The following is a 23,394-nucleotide window of genomic DNA, read 5'->3' as shown; positions in this document are numbered from 1 at the left end:
AAATTTCCACTGCCATGAAAGAGTATATGGTGCGCTTAGATCTCTGAACAGGAAGATTTAAACTGGTAAGGTTTTCTTGAGTGGCAAGTAATCATAAGGCCAAAGAATCTAGACAATTAAATCGGTTAAGAGGAGGGTAAAGAACATTTCAAAGAGGAAAGGGAACATGTACAAAGGTTCTGTGCTGGAGGGAGCTTGGTAAGAATGAAAGATTGTAAGCAAAACACTGAGTGAGTGTGCTGAAAATGCAGAGGAAGATGGTGCAAGATGAGGCTGGAGAGGCAGGTGGAGGTGAGAGATGATTAAGTCTGCTTTTTAAAAAGGTAATTCTCTCTACACTATGGAGGATGGATTGGCCCAGATTAATTATGAGACTTTCGTCCAGACAAAAGATAATGAGTGGTAATAGTTAAGACATTGGAGAAGAATGGGCAGATTTGAGGGAGATTTAAGAGGTAAAAAGCATAGGACAAAGCTGACATTTATAAAATACTGTGTTCAGGCTGCTAGAATGACTAGGTTGCTTAAAAAAAAATGGACATTTATTTTTCACAATTCTGGAGAAGGGAAGTCTGAGATCAAGGTGCCCGCAGATCCAGTGTCTGTTGAGGACCTAGGACTTGAAGAAAAAGATTGTTTTCTGGTGCCATGAAGCTGGAGTGAAAGGTAAATCGTTTATGATATTTTCAATACTTGGGCTATTTTCTTAATATTTATTCTTAACTTTTTCCTTGCTATTGTTAATAATATTTTATTTAAATTCCAAAACATCAACTTGCTGATCCACTGTATACACATTATTTTATTTCATTTAGAAACTTGTATCAGTAAAGTGACTTTAGTTTATTTGAAAGAAACATTTTATTGCTATTTTATGTAGAATAAGCATTACCACATAGAACCAATTAATACTATTATAACTGTTAATCTATATAAAATTATATAAGTTTTTCTGTGTAAAAATTTTACGTAAACTTTTATTTACATAAAAGTATACTAAAGAAATCACCGCAAGAGTTAAAAGTTTGCCAGCTTGGTAACTATGACATTATTCATCTTGGTACATTATTTGAAATTTGCTGTTTCTTTTCATGTGTTTATAGCTTTATTGCCTTGGGCTAATATTCAACCTATTAGTTGGCTTATCACCATTCACAGACTGGTAAATTAAGTGTCAGGTAACACCCACTTGAGTCTGAATGTGATTTCTTACTGGTATCTTTTCATAGCTATTTGTGAATTATAATGCCTAATAGAAAAGAAGGAAGGATTTTCTTGCATGTAAATTTCCATTGAATGCTCTGTGGGCATTTTCATATGGCAACCGTTATAGCCAAGACAGAAGCTTTGTTTCCCTATTCATGTATTAATGGTGTTTTATAGGTTGGGTAAAAAAATAAAGGATAGAAAAAAAATTAACCAGAAATAACAGTATAATCTCTAGATGAATGCATGTTGCTGTTAGGTACTATATACTACATTAATATTCTGTAAGAATATTTAAAATAATCATATAAATAATAATTTAGTTTAAATCAATATAATGCTAGAAATTGAAAGAATTTGTATGAGAAAGACATTCAGGGAGTACAGTTTTGTAAATGTGTTATTATTTGCTGAAAATTGACATAAACTATGTATGTATGCTATATGTATTTATTTTCAAGCTTCTTAAAAATTGGACATGTTGTAGTTTATATAGTTTTTCCTCAAAATACTTTCAATGCTAGTGATAGAAATTTAAATTTTTTACAATGGACATTTTATATGAATCTTTGACTGTGGTTTTATTTTGCAGTGTTTTGCGTAAAAGTTGAAAAGTGAGTAGAAAGTATGCAATCACCCCTTTGTTGAATTCAGGGATATGGGATTTTCTGTAAAATTGTGAGTAGGGAAACTAAATTCTATAAAATGAGTTTTCTGATCATTCAGATTTGGTAGTTAAGGCTTTATTATTTAATTAGCCTTAGGTGATTTGGGATATTCTGACCATCAACTAAATTTTTTAGTCTGTAATCTAAAGTGGTACTAATGGTGTTTTAGGAGAGTACAAATACATTAAATTGACTCTACTATATCAATTAGCCTTTGATGGTTTTCCTCTTTATTATGTTAATTTATTCTCATGACCCAGACTGGGGGATCCTTTTTTTAAAATTTCTAACATTTTTGTTTGTATGGGCCTTTTATTCCTGGATTTCTCAACTTGTCCTCATAGGACATAATGGAGTAAGTCCTCATAGGATATAATGGAGAAAGAAACATGTTCTAATAATATATTCTAAAGGTTAGCTTGCAAAGGTATTCCTCTGTCAAACACTTGAGGGATCTTTTCGATGCTATTCATTTACATAGCAACTCAGTAGACTAGGTCAACATGTCTATGAATAAGTGGTTATCTTGAATATTTGAAATTGTTTAGATTTCCCTCCAATTTTCTTAACATTTTATATATTGATTTTGTGACATTGCAGAAGAAAAGCACACTCATACTTTGACACTGGTTTTTGTACTTTTTTAAAATATAAAACTTGGGGAAAAATCTTCAAATCATATAAAATAACTTTTTTTTTTTTTTTTTTTTTTTTTGAGACAGAGTCTCACTCTGTTGCCTAGGCTGGAGAACAGTGGCAAACCTCTGGTTGCTCACTGCAACCTCCTCCTCCCAGGTTCAAGAGATTCTCCCTCCTTAGCCTTGTGTGGCACCATACCTGACTAACTTTTGTATTTTTAGTAGAGATGGGATTTCACCATGTTGGCCAGGCTAATCTCAAACTCCTGACCTCAAGTGGTCTGCCCGTCTCTGCCTCCCAAAGTGCTGGGATTACAGGTGTGAGTCACTGCACTCAGCTCCTTATAATTACTTTTTAAATATGCTATGAAAGAACTTTAAAAAGTTGAATTCAATAAACATGTATTAAATGTTTTTTATGTACTTTGCATTGTGTTGGGGGAGCTAGGGATTACCAAAATAGTGAGTGAATAAATGTGGAGGGGATAAACTATGCCCAAAAGATTTGTCTTATAATTAAAGGCTTATTTTGTGGAATACCAGTATTAAGAAGACACTGAATACAATTTGATCACCTAAATCTATAAATGATGGCGAAAAAGCTAGGGTACACAATTCATGGGGATAAGACAAGAGGGTTCATTTAAAGAGCATACCAGGGTTGGCATGGTGGCTCACGCATATAATCCCAGCCCTTTGAGAGTCTGTGGTGGGAGGATTGCTTGAGCTCAGCAGTTTGAGATTAGCCTGGGCAAGGTGGTGAGACCCCCATCTCTACAAAACTAAAAAAATAATGCTGTATATGGTGGCGTACACTTGCAGTCCCAGTTACTTGAGGGGCTGAGGTGGAAGGATCACATGAGCCCTGGAGGTCAAGGCTGCAGTAAGCCATGATCACACCACTGCACTCTAGCCTGGGTGACAGAGTTTGACCTGGTCTCAAGGAAACAAACAATAACTAACACACCTTCTTGGCAGCCTTGTGTTAGGTGATATGTGTGAGGATGGGTTTAAATATCAGGGTTTATAATTCAACGGGTAGGAATAGTTTGTATGCACATAACCATAATAGTTATACTATTTGAAAAAATAAGTGTTATAAGAAAGGCATGCTGTTCAAATTAGAGAAGGGAAAACATAAGCAGATGTGTACATGTGAGGACTGGATCTTTAAGGAACAGTATCTAAAATTTCAGTTAGAATATGTTGAGCTGATGGAAAGGTCTAGCAACTGACTGAGAGAGGTGAAGGTCATTGGATTTGACATGTACATATTGTCAAAGTATGAGACATTGTGTCGGTCTACATGTGCAGATGTTGCATTCACAGTTATTCTAAGTACAAACACTTAAACTTGACCACTTAAATATGACATATGGCTTTGCAAAATATGACTTGATTTTCTGAAGTAGAGAGCTATTCTCGGTTAAGTTTCTTTTAATTTATGCAATAGTTATATTTATAGAAAATTCAGTCTATATTAATTAAATCCTTGTAAAAAGTACTATGTGATATGAAAAATGACATTTTGGTTTAGGCTTGGATAATTGTTGCTGCCCCCTCTCCTTCATGAATAGTCACTGTAAGTCGTGGAGAATTTGGGTCAGTTTATTTTGTAGCATGTGCTGTGCATTTGTGCATTGCAGGATATCCAGCATTCCTGTAGCTCACTCATTAAGTGCTAGTGGCATCCTCCAATTTTTTTTTTTTATTATAGTCTGAACACATTTTCAGAATTCCCCCATTGAGCATTTCTGGGTTAGACGAAAGAAGGCACAGAGCAGTATGTGGATTAGACCCAAGGAGAAGGCTTCTATTTTGCACAGTGACCAATATGATAGAGATGTGAAGCAGGGCAACAGAATTCAAGTACATTCCTGAAAGAGAAATAGAATTGCTGTGGGGCAAGGTGGTAAAGTTTTCTTACTTTCTCAGCCTCATGTCCACATTTAACTTCTTTCCTCGCACCATCTCTAGCCCAGGTGTACCTGGTAGCTTGGTTATGTTAACACTGGTGGCCCAAGTGAGAATTCTTGACTGGTTTTGGTAAAACGTATAATTTCAGCATACTTCCTTACTAAATTAGCATTTTTCTTCCTTTCTACTATACTTCCAAGCATTTTGTTTTTTTGCCACTTGAAGGCAGTCACAAAAGATGCCTGATCTTTCTCATGTAAATGTTTCTTTCTCTATTTTTTTCTTGCCATTAGGTAAATGTGTTGCATAAAATGTAATCTTTGTATTTCTGTTTGATTGTGAACATATCCAAATGCACTAAAATGCATTGGAATCAGTGAAAATGATCATTGCAATTTTATCTTTTGTTCAAATTGATAAACTTTTAATAGAGCCACTTTTGGCCAACTTTAACAGTTTTTGTTGTCTTGGAAGAATCATCTCATATGCAGCAGATTTACTTCTGATGATCCTGATAAATCAGAAGTATTACTTTCAAAAGATTAATGTTATAAAGTCTAGCCTTGTTGAGCTATTTAGATGTTGTGCTTGTTCTATATTTTGTGACGTTTGTAATGTGGAACAGTATTCTTCATTTTAAATAAAAATTTAGAGTGATAAAAAAATGATTATTTACCTGGGGCATTAAACCAAATCTGATGAGGTTTTTAGCTTCATTTGTGATGTAAAACCCATAGTGAAGATTCGAAGTAGTTCCTGAAGTATGCATGCCTCGTGAAATATATTTCTAGTTTCAATATCTTTCCTAGGGGAAATGCCCATGCTATGGAAATCACTATGATTAGCATTGATTGTTATGCTTCTTGGGTCTCCTTGCAAAGAAGCCAGACTTGTAAAAACGAACCTCTTTTTTGCCCTGTAAAGGTCAGAGCAACAGACATTGTATTAAAATAGAATAGTATAATGGTCTCTTGACTGGTTTAAATACATATGGGGAGGGGGGAGGGAGGAGGGATTGCATTGGGGAGTTATACGTGATATAAATGATGAATTGATGGGTGCTGACGAGTTGATGGGTGCGGCACACCAACATGGCACAAGTATACATATGTAACAAACCTGCACGTTATGCACATGTACCCTAGAACTTAAAGTATAATAAAAAAAAAAAAAGAAAAATCCAACAAAACATTTAACATTTATGCTGCCTTACTAGAACATAACAATAAAATTTCTTAAATTTGAAAAAAAAAATAAATAAATGGTAATACATAATAATATACAATTATATTGTATGGGTGATATCTTTCATTAAGTTATATTTCTTTCATATTGAAATATATATAATTTTATGTGAGAAAAATTAAATATTTCATAAAATCCAATTTGTTCTTTTCCCTTAACCTTAACTTTAATATATTACTTATTCTGTGTTTTAAACTGGTAGAAAATAATTTCTTCTCTCTCTCTGTTTTTATCATAATCTTGAAAATGAAACAGTTAAATCAGTTAATTAATTTCAGCTGCTTTTAAATTTGTCTTGTGGATGGTTTCTTCCATGAGATTTTCATAAACTATAACTGAGTTTATATTTACCCTACAGTGAATTGTTTAATTATCCTTTGAAAATTCACATTGGGGTAGCTTATGGTATTAATACATTTGAGGAGAATTATTTCATCATCTTTGATATATGATACAGCTGCTTGTTTTGTTTTCATTACCACAGACTCCTGAAAAGTTTGTGAACACTGAATTTCAAAATCTTCCATTTTCCCACTGCATTATATTATAATCTTAGTATCTTTTATTTGAACTTACAGTACTGAATTAATACTTATTTCTAAAATTGGTGTTTGTATTGTTAACCAGAAGATACTTTTTTTGAATTTTAATTTTTATCTCTTTAGATGGCAGTCCAAAAACATTTTAGAATTATGATGCATAAGGAATTTAATTACAGTTTCTAAGTCTTACAAAATAAAAAGAATTAATTGGTGTTATTTGCTAAAATGTGTCATAGAGGACAATATCCTAACTGGGGGTATTGCTTAAGAGCAATCTGATTTAAGAAAAAGACAAAAAATAAGATCTTAGGGTATTGTAATTTTGTAAATTTTTGTTTCTTGGAATATTTAGAAAAATTGATTTTAGAATGTCTCTTGGAATAGCTGGGCTAGAAATGGTGGTTCAAGGGTGCAAGGAGATTGTAGAATCTTCTAAAGAGAACATTTTTTACTACAGTGGCAGGGAATAGATGCCTTATAGATGGGAGCTGTGACTCAAAAGCCTTCAAGACAATTTCAGGCTTACTGTAGTCACTTTAGTCTAGGTCTTGGCATTTGATCAGTTGAGGAAGATTTTGAAAAAAATACATTTCTCTTAACATACTATGGTAGCCAGTCTACAAGATGGGTTCCATTGATTATCACTGCCTAGTAATCATGCTCAAATGTAGTTCTCGGCTGCATTGAATGAGGTTGACCAGTGTAATCCATATGATACTGCAAAAATGATAGTGTGTGACTTCAAAGGGTAAGTCATAAAATAAATTTTGGCTTCTTCCATACTGTCTTTTGGATTGCTTGCTCAAGGTGGGACAGCTACCATATCATTTGTATGTTTAAGCAGTCCATGGAGAGGCCTATGTAGAGTGGAACTGAGACTCCTACCAATGATCAGCACCAGGTAGTTGAGCAATCTTGGGAATATATCCTCTAGTTTTAACCAAGCCCGCAACCTTGTGAAAGACCCCAAGTTAGAATCACCTGGTTCAGCTGCTACTGAATTCCTGATCCATAGAAACCATGAGATAATGAATATTTATTTGGTTTAAGCCACTAAATTTTAGGGTAATTTTTTATGCAGGATACAGAAGTAATATACACAGAAATAAAAGCAAAGTTTCCACTATGTTGACTGCTCTAAAGGAAAGGTATGCACTACTGTAAGAGTGACCAACAGACTTCTGTTTTAATATGGAAGTTTGGGAAAAGCTTGTGAGCTCAGATTCAAAGAACAGGAAAGACATTCCTAACGGAACAACCTGTGAATTGGACCTGTTGTTGATTCAAGATTTTTTTGCTACTTAGCTCAGCAAGGTCCATGTACTTGTCATCATGACCAGGAAGAAATAGCCACATGGACATTGAAGAGCGAGTGAGTGGAGTAGAATTTATTAGGTGAACAGGAAACCTTTCAGCAAAAAGAGGGGTCCTGAAAGCAGGTTGCCGGTTGCCCACTTCACAGTTGAATAAAAGGGCTTTTTTACATACATACTGATGAGCTGGGTTCCCTATTTGTATAAAGCACAAATTCCTGATAGCTCCACCCCATTCTCCATGTGCGCATGTGGGCTCTTAGTCGGCTGTGGACATGTTTAGGCAATGTCCCTGTGCAAGTTCCCTTATCTGAACAAAACATGGGTTAGAGGTTCTCCATGGATACTTCCCATACTGTCTGTCAAAAGCAAGCTGGCTAACCCCTTTCATTCCCTCCTTCAGCAACTGCTGTTGCAAAAAAGTGGACGATGACCCCTCTTAATTGCCTGCTGCTGACAGGGGGTGCTGTTTTGGAAAAGCAGCAGTTAGAGCTCCTCCTGAGGTCAGTTTAAGGGTCCTGGGAAGAATGGCATGTCCATGCATGATTTCACTTGCATCACCATTTGAAGTTTAATGGCCTCCAAGCAAAAAGGAACAATTCGGGTTATTAGAAGACATATATCAAAACGAAACAAGGGGATAAGGACCGCTGAAAAATCCCAAGGCTGCCAATGTGCTCAGATAGCTGGTAGCTAGCTATAGTTATACCTGCTAAAATTTGGGTCCATGGGGCTTAGCTTTGGTTAGCTCTTTTGGTCTTATTTTTCCAAACAAAGAAACCTCGAGTTATGGACACCGTATTTATTCTTATCACCTGGTAGGATTTGCAGGATAATTGCCCAGAACTAGAATATTGATCCAGATTTTTATCACCCATCCCTTTTGTTTCTTCTGAGCTACAGCCAGAGATTGCTGGTTGGTTCACAGGAATAAACCAGGTTAGTTTAAAATGTAGGCAAAAACTTAAAAACAACTGATGAGATTAGAATTTAATGACAAGTGTATGATAAGTTTTGAAGCATAACTTTTCTCTCTCCAGTCCTTATTTTTGTCAGAAACCAATCATGATAGGACTGAGTTGTTGGCAAAATAAACTTTAGTCCTATACTTGGCCAGATTATTGGTGCAGCAAGAATAATTAGTTTTCACATAGGCTTTTAAGTTGGCTTTGATGGAACTCTGTTCCATGAGGAATCTCAGATAAGACCTTTAAAAGCTGAGCCCAGTCATGGGTTTGTACCCTCAAATACCTATGAGTGGGTAAATTCCTTCCTTCTTGAGGTCACAAGAACCTGAGGCTCCTGGGCCTGTTAGAAGGTGATATTCTTTACTCACTACAGGTTAGTAACCCTTAATGGGGACTGTGTAGACAAGGTATGAGGCCAGATTTCCCAAGGGGCTTCTATTGGCTCTGCGAGCCATGCTTGATTCCTTAAAGGGAAACAAACCCTTCCGGTTAAAACCTTGGTGAAACAACCAGTTTCTCCAATCGTGTCCTGTTGCAAAGGAAAATGAATTCTTATTGCGTAGATGCAAATAACTATATTGACGTAAGTTAAGAATACTCACAAACAGTTTCCAAATTCTGGAGATGCCAGGTGGAGAGAAACAAATATCCTCCAAATTTTGTTCACAGGAGTATACCTTACTCAATTATTGAAGGCTGTTAATAGCTCAAAATAAGTTTCCTTGACTCTAAAAACAAAACAAGGATCAGCAACATTTTAAGCACAGAAGGCTAAAAAGTTTACTTCAGTTTTCTGTTAGTTCAGTCCACTCTGTTAACTCTTGTTCTACTTGATATTCATGAACATTTCAGCTTTTCATGAGTCCTGTATGTTTCTCTCTATTCCAATGTCCCAATCTCCAAAGATACTAGAAACCTGCCTCTAGGAGCACCTGTCAAATTCCTATACCTGATTATAAGCTATCTTTTGAAAAGGATCAAAGCTAGACAACAATTGTCTGTGAATAACAAAATGTCCAGGGTAGTTACCTCAAAAAGACGATTGACAAAGAAATTTGTTTATTTCTGTAGTAATATGGTTTGGCTGTGTCCCCACCCAAATCTCACCTTGAATTGTAATAATCCCCCTTGTGTCAAGGGTGGGCCAGGTGGAGATAATTGAATCATGAGGGCGGTCTTCCCTATACTGTTCTCATAGTAGTAAGTCTCACAAGATCTGATGGTTTTATAAATAGGAGTTCTGCTGCACAAGCTCTCTTGCCTGTCGCCATGTAAGATGTGCCGTTGTTTCTTCTTAGCTTTCTGCTATGATTGTGAGGCCTCCCCATCCATGTGGAACTGTGAGTCCATTAAACCTCTTTCCTTTATAAATTGCCCAGTCTTGGGTATATCTTTATTAGCAGAATGAGAACAGACTAATACATGTGGTTTACAGTAACATAATAACCTTAATTATTATTGATAGCATGTACTCAGACATTAGAATTGTAGACATCCCATACAATTTTAGAACATATATTAACATTATTCATTAAAATATAACCTATGAAAGATTAAACATCACTTTGGCAATCCCCTATAACTAAACATGTCAAATAATACTGTTTACCTCTCTCTTGGATGCTTTAGGGGGCCTCTAGCATCCAAAAGCTAGGGGTCAGGAAAGACAATTTTTGAAGCTGAAGTTTGATTTTGGGAAACTTGTTAAATATATATGTTAGAGGTTCAAAGCATGTGATATTATGAAATAGAATTCCGGTTTACCATAAGTTCTTTAGCCAAAAGGATGACTGAAAAATAAAAAAAAGGCAAAACCTTTCATTATCTTTTACTGTTACATGAAAATATTGTTGTAGAGAGAAAACGCCAGATTACACCTTTACATTAGTCTACTATTAATGCCAACCCCAATTTTTTGGTTTAGTGGAACCTTATAGATAATTTTATCCAATCTTAGCCAGTTTGACCATGAGGTGAAATTTTTGTAAACCTTTTATAATACTTTACAAATTTTTGTTAAATAGCAAATCAGTGCCTTAAGAAAACCTTGTACTTTTATTTCAATGCTCAATTTATGGAATGACTGTATAATACCTTTTTGAAGTTAATCAATATGTTCTCATATAGAATTTCTTTTGGAAGATTTTTCAAACCTTCCACTCTTTGTTTAAACTTTCAGCTTTATCTTATCTAATTCAAAACAATCCTTTAACCCTAGTCCAAAATTTACATTCCCATGCCTTCTGATAATCTTTTACTAAAAGCACATATTACTTTCCTTACACACCTTGCAGGTGAATCTATTTTCAGTAGTCTCAATTATACGTTTTAACAGTAACTGTTAGCAATTTTTAATTTTAGTGTAAAGGCTGGTAAGTTGTTTTAATTATGTACTAGGTACAGATAAAGTCTGACTCTTTCTAGCATAGTCAAGGGCATGGTTAATTGTATATGCCCTCAAGCCTTATCAAATTGTAAAGCAGGCAAGTCAGTTCTCCAAAGCCAAAGAAGCAGTTTGTAACCTTCAAACATGTAGCAAACCTAGTATCTGACCCGCATAATTTAGATCACATATTTACATTTTGAAGACATTTGTATTTTACGAGTCGTCTTCAAAAATGTTTCTGTTTCTCAAAGATTAAAGTCACTTGAACTAACAGGCATAACAGCTTTTATTTTTTTTAATTCAGAAAATATTTGATCTAAGCACTTACTTTTCTCTAGGCCATTAGAGCTATTTTTTTTTTTTTTATATAACCATCACACACATAACACATGTATAATTATACAGACACAGACAGAAGAAGATCCAGTAATTGTAAGATTCTTCATTTTCCAATCTCCTAGTCAGATTATTGGCCTCAGGGTGGTGCCCTTCAAGAACAGGGCTAGGAAAGCATGCAGTTTGTAGGGCACAATAAATGGGTAAAGCTGGAAGACAAAAACAGATTTTGAGAGGAATCTATCCACTTTTAATTCCTGGAGTTCCATGTGGAAAACAGAGGGAATTTTTTTTTTTTTCCAAAATGGGGTTTGTGACACCTTCTCTGTTTCTCCCCAGGTGTTCTAGGCTATTTATCTTAGGGCCTCTCGTGGGCATTAAGAGTAGCAACACGAAATGGAGAAAAATAATTTATGCGACTGAGAAAAAGTCCTTTTTCCAGAAAAACAAGATCCCATGAAGTATAAAACATAAAGGCCTTTGACATATACCTATAGCTTGGATATCCACTTTTAATTAAGCTGAGTGCTTGTTAAGAAAATCCTTTGAAATCCCTTATTACCCTACTTTAGCCATGCCAAGTGGCCAATATTTCTACCAAAAGTAACCTCACAGGTGAAACCAACAAGCCTCAATTAAGGTTATGGATTAACTGTCAGTGTACAAGGTATTTTCAAAGAAGTGGTAAGCAGTTCATACAAAATCTAGAGTATTAAAACGTGGCTCAGAGAAAGAAAGATTTAAGAAAGGAAGCTAGAATTTGTTCACAGAGGGGAAGACAAGCAGCAAATTCTAAGTCACACGGATACTAACCTGAAAGTACTCATTCCCTATGCCAAAATTGAACCCAGGTCACCATTTTAAAATGGCAGAGGCCAAAAGAAAGTACTGCCATGTGTTTGCAAGGTCAAACTCCTAAGGACATAAAACAAAATGGAAACCTGCTGCAAAGTTTGTTACTGCCCAGTTTGCTGGTTGGCTTGAACAACAGGCTTATGGGGGTCCTAGGCTTGCATTCTATCCTAAGGTATTCCTCCTTATCATGGAATCATGCAGAAAGATACAAAAAACACAACAGATTGACTACAGCGTAAGACTAGCCTCACAAATCCTTTTCTTTCATTAATCCAGGCTTTACAGAGGATGCAAACATTAATTTTATCATTTTTTCAACCAGTCTGCACAGGGAGAGGGAGGCCCGAAGTCCGACTGTTAAGAACTTTTACCCTTTTACCAGCAGGTCAGTCTTCTGGGTTTCCTTCCCCTGAGCTCACTTTTAAGCCAAGCAGTTTAAGGTTTGGGGAAACTAACTTTTCCTACTTTGGGGGATACCCAAAAGGGTGTCCTGTGGTATGGGGGAACAATTACCCATCTGCAAAGAGAAGACAGAGTAAGGATTTTCTTTTTTCCTCAAAGGAATCCCAGTGATTCAGGAGGCATTTGAGAGGAATACAGACTGTAGATGATCAGTTACTCATCTAGAAAGGGAAACAAGGCATCCCTAGTACCTTTTTTCTCCCAGTAAATACCTGGGATATGTGAGGGAGAGAGAGAAGAGCCGTCTTCTTTTCTTTCTTCTGTCCTTACATCCCTGAGTCCTTGTAACCTTGGGAGGGTGCAGACCATGGGTGCCAATGTGGCTTTTCACCCTTGTGAACAGGGGGCCTAGGAGGTGGTAATTATCCACATTTACCCACATGCTGCCTTTCATCTGCTGTCAGTAACCTTTGAGTTTCCTAGACCTTGTCTGTGCCATGGATGCTAGCATGACCTCTATCCGTGAAATGGGAGGGGTCCTAATTGGCAGGAATGAGTCATGCTAAGATAAATCTGTGGTGTTGAGTCCTCAAACAAGGGAGAGTAAAGGGTGTCTTGTGAGTTGGGGTCCTGTCCTAATAAAATGTTTTCCAAAAGGAAAACAAACAAACAAACAAACAAACAAACAAAAACTCTCACATAGAAAAGCTCCCTGTTTTCTCAGGGCCATGTTAGAAAAGAAAAAAACAAAAAAACAAAAATGCAGCTTAAATGCAGGATGGGGAAAATGCCTGAGGGAAAATCCTCTAGCTATATACAAATGGATTCCTCCAACAGGGAGAGAAACTCTTAGTCATTGTACCCTCATTTTGGCAAGGCCAGGAGTGGAAAGACTCTGTGGGCCCATGGCAGGAGTGGATGGTGAGCAGGAATTGCTGGCCAGCTGGCTGTGCAGGACCCGGGACTGCCCTGGGGCCCAGGTGGTGGCTGCAACTCATTCCTGCCCCATGTGGTTGTTGGATGTAGCATGTGCATGTGCAGACATGGCCATACACCCCAGCTGGGAGGGAAGCAGGGAGGATAGGCACCTCCGCTTGCCTTTCTGTTCCGAGCGTGCATCCGGCCTGTTGGGATGGGGGTGTGGGAAGTGTCTCTAAGAACAGACGGAAATCGCATTGTTCTGAATGGCATTTCTGATGGCTGGGCTAAATGCTCACTCTAGCTAGGAATATCTGCAGTTTGCAGCAACATCTTTAACATTATAAAAGAAGAGACAGGGGCCATGATAGTCCTGGAACAAAAGAAGGAAAATACTGTAGAAAAGACTGGATTGGAATAAGGCCGACATTCCCAACCCTCAAGAGTGATGGGGGGTTTTGGGGGTACTCTCCAGCATCCTGTCCTCTGTCGCTGTGCCATTCATTCTTATTTGGCTCACCAGAGGTTGGGTGCTGCATCTACCTTCAGAAAAAGTCTGAGGAGGAGAAGGCTCGGAAATGAAAGTGAAAGGTTTTGGATCTGCAATTTACTCATCCCCCAGGTATTCTGAACTTGTCCCCAAAATGATGAAGGATTTTTTGCTCCTTAGCTCAGCTAGGTCTGGGTTCTTGTCTCATTACCAGGAAGAAAGAGCCATGTGGCCATCAAAGAGTGAATGGAGTAGAATTTGTTAAGTGAAAAGGAAAGCTCTCAGCCAAAAGAGGGGTCCTGAAAGCAGGTTGCTGGTTTCCCCCTTCACAGTTGAATACAAGGGTGTTTTACATACATGCTGATGGGGCTATGTTCCCTGTTTGTATAAGGTATGAATTCCTGGTGGATTCCCCCCATTTCCCCCGTGGGCATGTGGGCCCTTATTCTGCTGTGGCATGTTTAGTCATAGCTCCTGTTCAGGTTCCCTTATCTGGACCAAACACGTGTGGGAGGTTGTCTAGGGACCCTTTCCTTACTGTATGCCTGAAGCTGCCTAACTCCTTTCATTATTATAGCCAAATAGGTTCTTCTGCCCGATGCCCAGAAAGCTAATATGCTGAGAACAACAGTAGTTGCAGCAGAGATAGTGTTTACTCACAGCACTTTAATTGGGAGGAGGATGGGAGATATTTCTCAAATCTGCCTCTCTGAGAGTGTGGAGGCTAGGGTTTTTAGGGGTAATTTGGTGGGCAGAACACTAGGGAATAGGTATTGTTGATTGATTGAGGATGAAATCATGGGATTGTCCAAACTGTCTTCATGTGCTGAGTCAGTATCTGGGTGCGGGGTTTACAGGACTGGTTGAGTCAGTTCCTTCGTATGAATCACGGTCCTGTTGGTATCAGGTGGTATGGCCGAATGTACGAGTCTGAAAAATATCTGAAAGATCAATCTTACGTTTTGATAATAGTGCTGCTATCTAAAGGAGCAACTGGGGAAGACTTTGACTTTGGGAGACAGAGACAGAGTCAGAGGCAGGAGGGTTGCTTAAGCCCAGAAGTTGGAGACCAGCCTTGGCAACACGGTGAAACCCTGTCTCTACAAAAAATTAAAAAAAAAAAAATTATTCTGGCACGGTGGCATACACCTGTAGTCTCAGCTACTTGGGAGGCTGAATTGGGAGAATCGCTTGATCTGGAATGTCAAGGCTGCAGTGAACTGAGATCGCACCACTGCACTCCAGCATGCTTAACACACTGAAACCCTGTGTCAAAATAAAAATAAAATAAAATAAATCTTGTGACCTCCAGCTACATGACTCCTGAGTAGTAAGCAAGCTAGGGAACAATGGCTGGTGATTGCTTAATTACGCATATAGCTTAACAGAATTCAGGTCCTTACCATAATTCTAACCTTATGGAATTTCATTATTTTCACGAAGGCAATTTCCATCCTGAACAAAGAGGAGGGTTAGTTTTAGGCAGGGACTGTTATCATCCTTGCTTTAAACTATAAACTAAATTCCTTCTATAGTTAGCTTGGCCTACACGGGGGAATGAACAAATAGCTTATGAGGTTAGAAGTGAGATGAAGTCAGCTATGTTAGATTTCTCTCAGTCATATTCTTTGCAAAGGCAGTTTTACTGTTATAGGAAAAAGCAGGACACTTCTGAGAAACCAAATGTCAAAAGCCAAAATGAAAACAAATTTAGTTTAAAGATGTTAATTGGCTTTATTTGCAATTCTAGAATTGGATAACACTTCATTCCATAAAGCAGAATGAGTGTTACAGAGAGTGGACCAGAGGAGATTGGTTTTATAGATAGAAAAGGGCCGAAGAAAAGAGAAACAAAGAACAAAGAGTGGATTGGTCACTTGAAAGTTACTTTTCTAGTAAGACAAGAACAGGGAAACAGCATAATAAAAAAAATAACTATTAATATCAGGTTACTTAAGTTTACTTATTTTTGGGTAAGTGTTAAAGGAAGAAGGAACTTCATTATCTTGCTGACTGGCCTATTTTGGAAATTTGGCTGTCATTTTTCTCTCCTGATTTATTGGAAAGTCAAATAACAACTTAGTTTTGATTTGGTGACTGGGAACTTTAATGCTTTGATTTAGATTTTTAGTCTAGTATGTTGAGGCCTAGTGCAAGAGCTTCGCCCAAAACAGTAGATTTCTATAATTTTTATTTAACATGAAAGCACAGTGTGGCTAAGTGTAGACTTCAAGGATGTATGGAAAAAGATGAAGTTAAGAAGAACAAAAATGCTAGGCCTTAGACCATATTAAGAATATTGGTCTTTATTTTAAAAGCTGTGGGAATTCACTGAAAATTCATTAAATTCATTTTGATCAGAGGATGTGGGCTAACTAGATTAGATAGATACTTTGTAAAGAACATTCAGATTGCTTTGTGGAAAATAGAAGTGGTAGGCTGGGAGTGGGTTGTGCAAGAGTAGATGAAAGGAGACCAGTTAGAAAGCAACTGTATTTATTGAAAGAGATGGTGATAGTTTAGATAGAGTGGTAACAGTTTAAATGGACAGAAGTGGGCAGATATGAGGGGTTTTGAATATAAAATAAACAGAATATGATGAAGAGCTAGATATGGGAAGTGAAGAGAGGGAACTGTTAAGATAAGTGTGTGGCCTTGTCGTGGGATGAACTTGGACCCTTTTTTTTTTTTTCCTTAATAGAAGATCACATATTTTGTTTTGGACATGTTTTTAGATGCTTTTCAGACAGCCAGAATAGAGTTTCAAGAGTCAGTTAGATACAGTGTTTTGGAGCTCAGAGGTAATGTTTGAGCATGAGACAAAAATTTACCAGATTTAATTCTTATTAAGTCATAACCCATGTGGTGCAGTCCTTGAGGAGTCTTATAGTCAAAAAAAACATAGTCCATTAAAACAACAATTATTTAAAAATAATACAAGTTCTTTATGCATTTCTCAAAACCATGAAGTGACTCTTAATTCCCAGCAGTACTCTCTAGTATTGCTCTTGTTCCCTTTCTCATCTTTTGTTTTCATCAGATGCAGCTGGTGTTCCATTCTTTTTTCAAAAACTACTGAAGAAGCTACCCCTCTACTCTCATCCAGGCTAGCTTTTATTCTAATTCATCCTTCTTCTTTTGTACTTTGCTCTGTATTATTTACGTTGATGTAACTGTTACTATTTTGACAACATAGGACCTTCCTTGCAGTGGATGATAGGGAAAGAAGCTGGTAGCATGAAGCCAGATGTTCCTTTGATGCTTTAGGAAGAGGAAAGTCAGGAAACACTTATGGGAACAAAGACTCATTAATGATTTTTGTCATGTAACTGAATGATCAGCATGTAAGTAAAAACTAAAACCATAAGTCTAGATGAATTTTGCCTTGAGAAAACACATCCTGATCCTTGAGTAGTTCCGTCATTTAATGACTCAGTTTAGGAAGATAAGCATAGAGGAAGACGGATTAGGATCTCTGTTGACATCTAACTGGAACTTCATAGCTAACTCTTGCTTTAGGCTGCAGCCTAGGCATTTGTTTCTTTGAAAACCCTCTTTTGACATTTCATTTCCAGGTTAGGTTCTGCTCCAGCAGGCACTGATTGCTCATTATGGTCCTTATCATTGCTATAGTTTATTTAATTGCATATGGTCCCCAATAGACTCTAACCTCTGGGAGGATGAGAGACAAGTTCTTCATTTTAACCCCAGTAAGTGTAATCTTTTATGTAGTGGATTGCAATAAGCATTTGTTTAATTCAGGCAGGTATTCTCATTTGGCTCATTAGGTTTCATATGTGTATGTCAGTATTTTCTACTTGGCTTACTATCAAAATATATAGATCCGCTCTTTAGAGAACAACATAAAATAGCCGTACTCCAGGTTCTTATATCAGATTATGACTTTGACCTCTCTGTCACCTAACACCTATAACAACTTTGGGGGAAATAAAATTTATGAAGGACTGCAATGTACTTAGACCATATAATTTTCACACTCTTAGAATTACTCTTACACATGTTTCACTGATATTCCATAGCTTATATAGAGGAATATTAAAAGTAATGCAACTTTGAAACTGATTATTGTGTTTACTCCAGAGATGGAGGAGGAAGTGGTAATTTACTATCTTACCAGTTTATGAGGACGAATAGGATTTTTTTTTCAAAGTGCAGTAGCAGGAAGGCTTGTTTTGAATGACCAGGGTTTAGATGTATATGTGCGTGTATGTAATTTTTGGTGGATATAGTGAATGATGCAGCCATTTATGTTTCTCTCTTTGCAGTGGCTTTTAGGAAACTCACTGGTAAATTTTGTGGCTTTCTTATATTAAAGAATGTAAACATTGTATGTCCTTTCTTTTGAGTGACAGTCATACCACTGATTATACTTTTTTTTGGACACATTTTATTCAGATAGCAGGTTGATCACACATGATCCAAGAACACTCAAATAGTAAATAAAATATAATCAGATGTTAAAGACTTGTTGTCAAACGTTATAGGCAATGAGGCAATGCTTACTTATGATTGCTCCAATATAAAACCACATTTACACCTCAGTGGCCACTGAACCATTCAGCACAGCTTCCTTAACTATCAGCTGTTAGAAGCTAGCAGTGTGAGCACTGTTGACTATTTTTTTCAAGCTCTGAATAGCTGTCAGGATCTCAGTAGGAGTTGGAGGAGTTAGCTCAACTTTGGCTTAGTATCTAAATGTGGCCAATGTAGGCTTCAAATAAGTCACAGCAGTGTTCACTAGTGCTGGAGCCTCCTCCTCCAGGTTTCAGACAAATCGGACCATGATTTTAGGATGAAAAATCCATGGCCCCAAATGGCTAGCTAATTATACTTTTAAAATTCCTCTTATCTTTATTGCTACCTTCATCTCTTTCCTATTTCCATTTCTTTACTGTTTTACTTTCTGTACTTTGTAAGTCATCTCAGAATTTTTTGAATTTAAAATTTTTTAAATTTTTCATATGGCATGAAAAAATTACTTGTAGACATCTATAACATAATGGATCTCTTATTGGTAATTTGTTTGGGAACTGACTTAGTACTAACTTTGATTTCTCTCATTGGATTCCTAGACTCTCCAGGATGTTAGGACAGGCTGTGGCCTGTGGAACACCTCGTCTTGTACATTCTGTTTTCTAAATAAAGGGTCTTCTTTGTTTTCCCTGCAACAAGTGGTCTTTTGTTCCTCATTTCTGTGGTCCTTTACGCGTTCTCCCAACCCAATGGCATGTCAAAACTATTTAAAATGTTAAAAAACTATTAATATAATTGCCTATTAATAAAACTCTATTATTATAATAATAATATAAATATAATTGCTTATTAATAAAACTATTAATATTACTCTGATTTAATAAACTGAGGTAAACTATATAATAAAAGTTATTATCTTCTTTTTTATATTATGTTTTGTAATTTTTTTGAAGAATCATTTAAAGCTTTAGATTTATTCTAGAAAAGTCTGTTATTGAATCATAACATGATAAGCCAAATCTGAAAATGTAAGAAAGTTTCTATGGGACAGATGTATGATGATTTTAGGCTTTTCTTCAAGTCTGGATTTTGTTTCCACTGCTATTTTAATGAGTTAGGAAATATGAGATATTTAAATATGATGAGGTGAAGTTCATTGAACACTTTAATGTTGGTTATATTATTTATATCCTCTATATAGTTTAAAAAACAACTAGCATATTTTATAGATATATTTGCAAGACTGATTTTAAAATAATATGTTTTCATTGTTTTGTTAACTCACAAATCAAACTTTTCAAGCTATTTCTAACTGTTAAACCTTTCTGGAAAGTTGTTCCATATCCTTCCGGTCATCTAAATTTATCACAAAGTTTTAACTAAGAAGGTTAGTGAACCCTCTTTCCTTTTGATCTTGCATCCTGGCGAGTGCTTGAATATTTCTTGTGTAAGAAAAGTTTTGGTAGATGAGTCAGTGCACTGAGTCATAGGCAGCATGAAGCCTCTAGTGTTCTATACTAACTAATTGGAAACCGTTTCAAAATTAATTAAGGCACAGTTGTCAGCTCAGTGTTACTGATTGACATCCCACCAAAGTATTTTGTCTTTTGGCAACTTGGTTAATTGTTCTTTGGTATTTAGATTTTTGTTTTGCTTTATAGATTTTTAAAAATCTGTTGAATAGACCTATAGTTACCATGTTGATTTTTATTTTTTAGACTCCTGTTATGAACCCTGTGTCATTGTGATTAATTTCTTCCTTACTTGATGCCTTTTTTTCTCTTAAAAATATTCAATACAATATCTTTTCTTTTTATCTTGCTAATTTATCAGTCTATGAGAAAGTCTGCTATGCTCCACACAAACTAGTTCATAAGTAAAAGCATATTGATTTGTTCGATAATAGCCCGCTATCCAATTAAACATTATGTTTTACTTAATAAAAAACAAATTATGTGGCTTGCTTACATTCCTTTACATTGCATTAATTTGACCTTAATAAATTCATTAAAAATGACATTTTTAAAAGTCTGTTCCTTCATTAGGTTCATATTTGTTTAAAATAACGTATTCGAAAGAAAGTATTCATTTATATAAAGAATTTTGCAAGGAGGGATTGATTAGGTGTTCTTCATGTTTACGGAAGAATAAACAAAAGGAAATCAAGACCAGGAAGGTATTTTGGCTGAAGAGAGCAAGTATGTGCTGGCAAAATGATAAAATGCTAGAATGGATTACTGAATAAAATAAGAAGAGAACTCACATATTAAAGACCTGATATGTTTCAGGCACTTTACATATATTATTTCTCTAAATCCTCCCAGCATCTATGAGATGGGAATTATTTACCTATAATCAAATGTGGATCTTGAAGCCTCAACAATATCTGTATAATAAATACTTAAGGCAATCTACAACAGCATTTTAGTGTGCTGTCTAGTGCAAGATTCAGGCATTATGCTAAAGGAAAATTCAGGAAAAGCATTTGATCTAGTTACAAAGTAGACAATCTTTAGGGCAATAAGTGGATTACACATCCTTCAGTCATTCCTCTGAAATATTTCTTTTGAAGTTACTGATTGAAATTGAGACACATTGTATAATTGATGACATGCTATAATTTAATTGGCAGTATCTTTTCTTCATGATATGTAAAATTAATGCTGCATCTCATAATCAGTATCATCGTAGATTTGATAGAGTACAGTAGATGGTCGGTTTTTGATGGAATACCGTATATGATCTTTATCACTCATTAGAAAACTTTAAGATCAATGGTAACCTATTGGTTTTTTGTTCATTATCCCTACGTTCTGATGAGATGATCTTTGAAAAATTCTGTGGTCAAATGTGTTTTAAAAATGCAGCATAATCTATCCTTCTCCTGGAGATTTTCAGTGCATACTAACATATAAGAATTCTAGCAAAATAAGAAACAAACAAAAAAACCCAACATTTTTACCTTTGTTTAACCCACTTTCCAAACTTATTTGATCATATATTTCCTCCACCCTGACAAACTCTTTTTTACTTACCTAGTTTTCAAAGGACATTATGCATGTGCCTGATGTCTATCTAACTTTAGATAGATGCTCTATCTAACTTTGGGAAATGCTGAGTTTCTTAGTCTTTTACCTAAAATTGAGTATTGCCAGTTAGATTCTAAATCTTTCTGAGGGTCCACACAGTTTTCTCTTCAGTCTTCTTATCCAACCTCATTTTATTCATGTATATTTTGCTCATAGATTGGCCAGAACCACATTACCAATTTCTTATTTTTTGTTTCAACTTTTACTTCTTGAGTCATATCTTGGTATATAGTTTTTCATTTACTAGTAAATTGTGATATTTGAAATTTATTAACTGGATGTTTAGAGTTTCATTAAAGATTCTAAATAGAGAATTAATGGTCATGTATAAATTGGAAAGGAAAAAAATCAATTTTTCTGGCATTTTATGATACCCAAAAGTCAGTAGGTTATGGTAGCCTTATTTCCATGTTATGCTGATTGCTTCACAGGTACAACATTTTTCATCTACAAAGATTCTCTGAAGAGTGAATCTCTATTCCCTGCTATTTTTCTTGTTTCTTTCTTCACTCCCTGGCCGTCACATCTTCCTTCCCCACTTCCCTCTACCTTCTCTCAAAAATCTGGACTCAACTTATTTACTGATTCTATGTTCTATGTTCTAATTCCTTTTTTTTTTTTTTTTTTTTTTTGAGACGGAGTCTCGCTCTGTCGCCCAGGCTGGAGTGTAGTGGCCGGATCTCAGCTCACTGCAAGCTCCGCCTCTGGGGTTTACCCCTGTCTCCTGCCTCAGCCTCCCGAGTAGCTGGGACCACAGGCGCCCACCACCTTGCCCGGCTAGTTTTTTTTTTTTTTTTTTTTTTTTTTTTGTATTTTTAGTAGAGGCGGGGTTTCACCGTGTTAGCCAGGATGGTCTCAATCTCCTTACCTTGTGATGTCTCAGCCTCCCAAAGTGCTGGAATTACAGGCTTGAGCCACTGCACCTGGCCTATTTAATTCTTTAATATTGGGTCATGCTTATTTCCAATGATATTTTCCATTTTTGTAATTTTGCTTCTCTATCCCTACTTTTAGCACTTGACAAGAGAACTTGTCTAAGTCTTTGACTTTTTATACCTAAGCTAAATGAGCTACTATTTACCAATCTCCCTGATTGTCACAGTAGTTTATCACATTTAAGTCACCAAGGGATTGAGATAAACTGATTTTATTTCAACTTTTTCAAAATTCTTCCTTACCTATGGTATTCGTAGTCATGGTCTATGCTTGTGGTGGTCAGTCCTGTCAAGTAGTATTCTTAAGTTTGTTTTGTTCCTATCACTATGCTAACCATCTTAGACTTTTTTTTTTTTTTTTTTTTTGAGATGGAGTCTTGCTCATCACTCAGGCTGGAGTGCAGTGGCGCGATCTCGGCTCACTGCAAGCTCCGCCTCCCGGGTTCATGCCATTCTCCTGTCTCAGCCTCCTGAGTAGCAGGGACTACAGGGGCCTGCCAATGCGCCCGGCTAATTTCTTTTGTATTTTTAGCAGAGACGGGGTTTCACCGTCTTAGCCAGGATGGTCTCCATCTCCTGACCTTGTGATCCGCCCGCCTCGGCCTCCCAAAGTGCTGGGATTACAGGCGTGAGCCACCGCGCCCGACCACCATCTTAGACTTTATATATTCTGTGTTTTTAAACACTCTGATCTCAGTGAGGAAAAACCCATTAATTTGTAACTTATTGCATTCATAGCATAATAATACTGCATTAAAAGGATGGGAAATGAGAATAGAAATGTGGATTGGTACCACATTGTGTAGCAGTTTGACTGCCAGACTAAGACACTGCTAGGCTAAGGCAGCTTTTCAGAAAGGGAATAATACATTTTATTTTTCCTGTTCTGCCATGTAGTTAGCCTAAACACTTGAATTATTTCAAGTAGGAGCTTGGTACTTTATCATCACATCTTCTGGACTTCAATTAATTTTTTTTTTTTTTTTTAGCCA

At 36.4% G+C, this 23,394-nt stretch overlaps 1 protein-coding gene and 1 pseudogene across 4 annotated transcripts in view; one reads left to right on the top strand and one right to left on the bottom strand.

Moving 5' to 3' along the window:
* The window catches only part of METTL15 (methyltransferase like 15), a 261,132-nt gene that overhangs the window by 25,265 nt on the left and 212,473 nt on the right, over positions 1–23,394 (top strand). The gene's annotated exons all lie outside the window — the stretch shown is intronic.
* Positions 18,377–18,688, bottom strand: LOC111554684 (annotated as a pseudogene).

Source organism: Piliocolobus tephrosceles, chromosome 13 (assembly GCF_002776525.5).
Source record: "Piliocolobus tephrosceles isolate RC106 chromosome 13, ASM277652v3, whole genome shotgun sequence".
NCBI classification, from domain to species: domain Eukaryota; kingdom Metazoa; phylum Chordata; class Mammalia; order Primates; family Cercopithecidae; genus Piliocolobus; species Piliocolobus tephrosceles.
The sequence above is the reverse complement of the archived record's forward strand: the minus strand, read 5'-3'. Positions and strand labels throughout refer to the sequence as shown.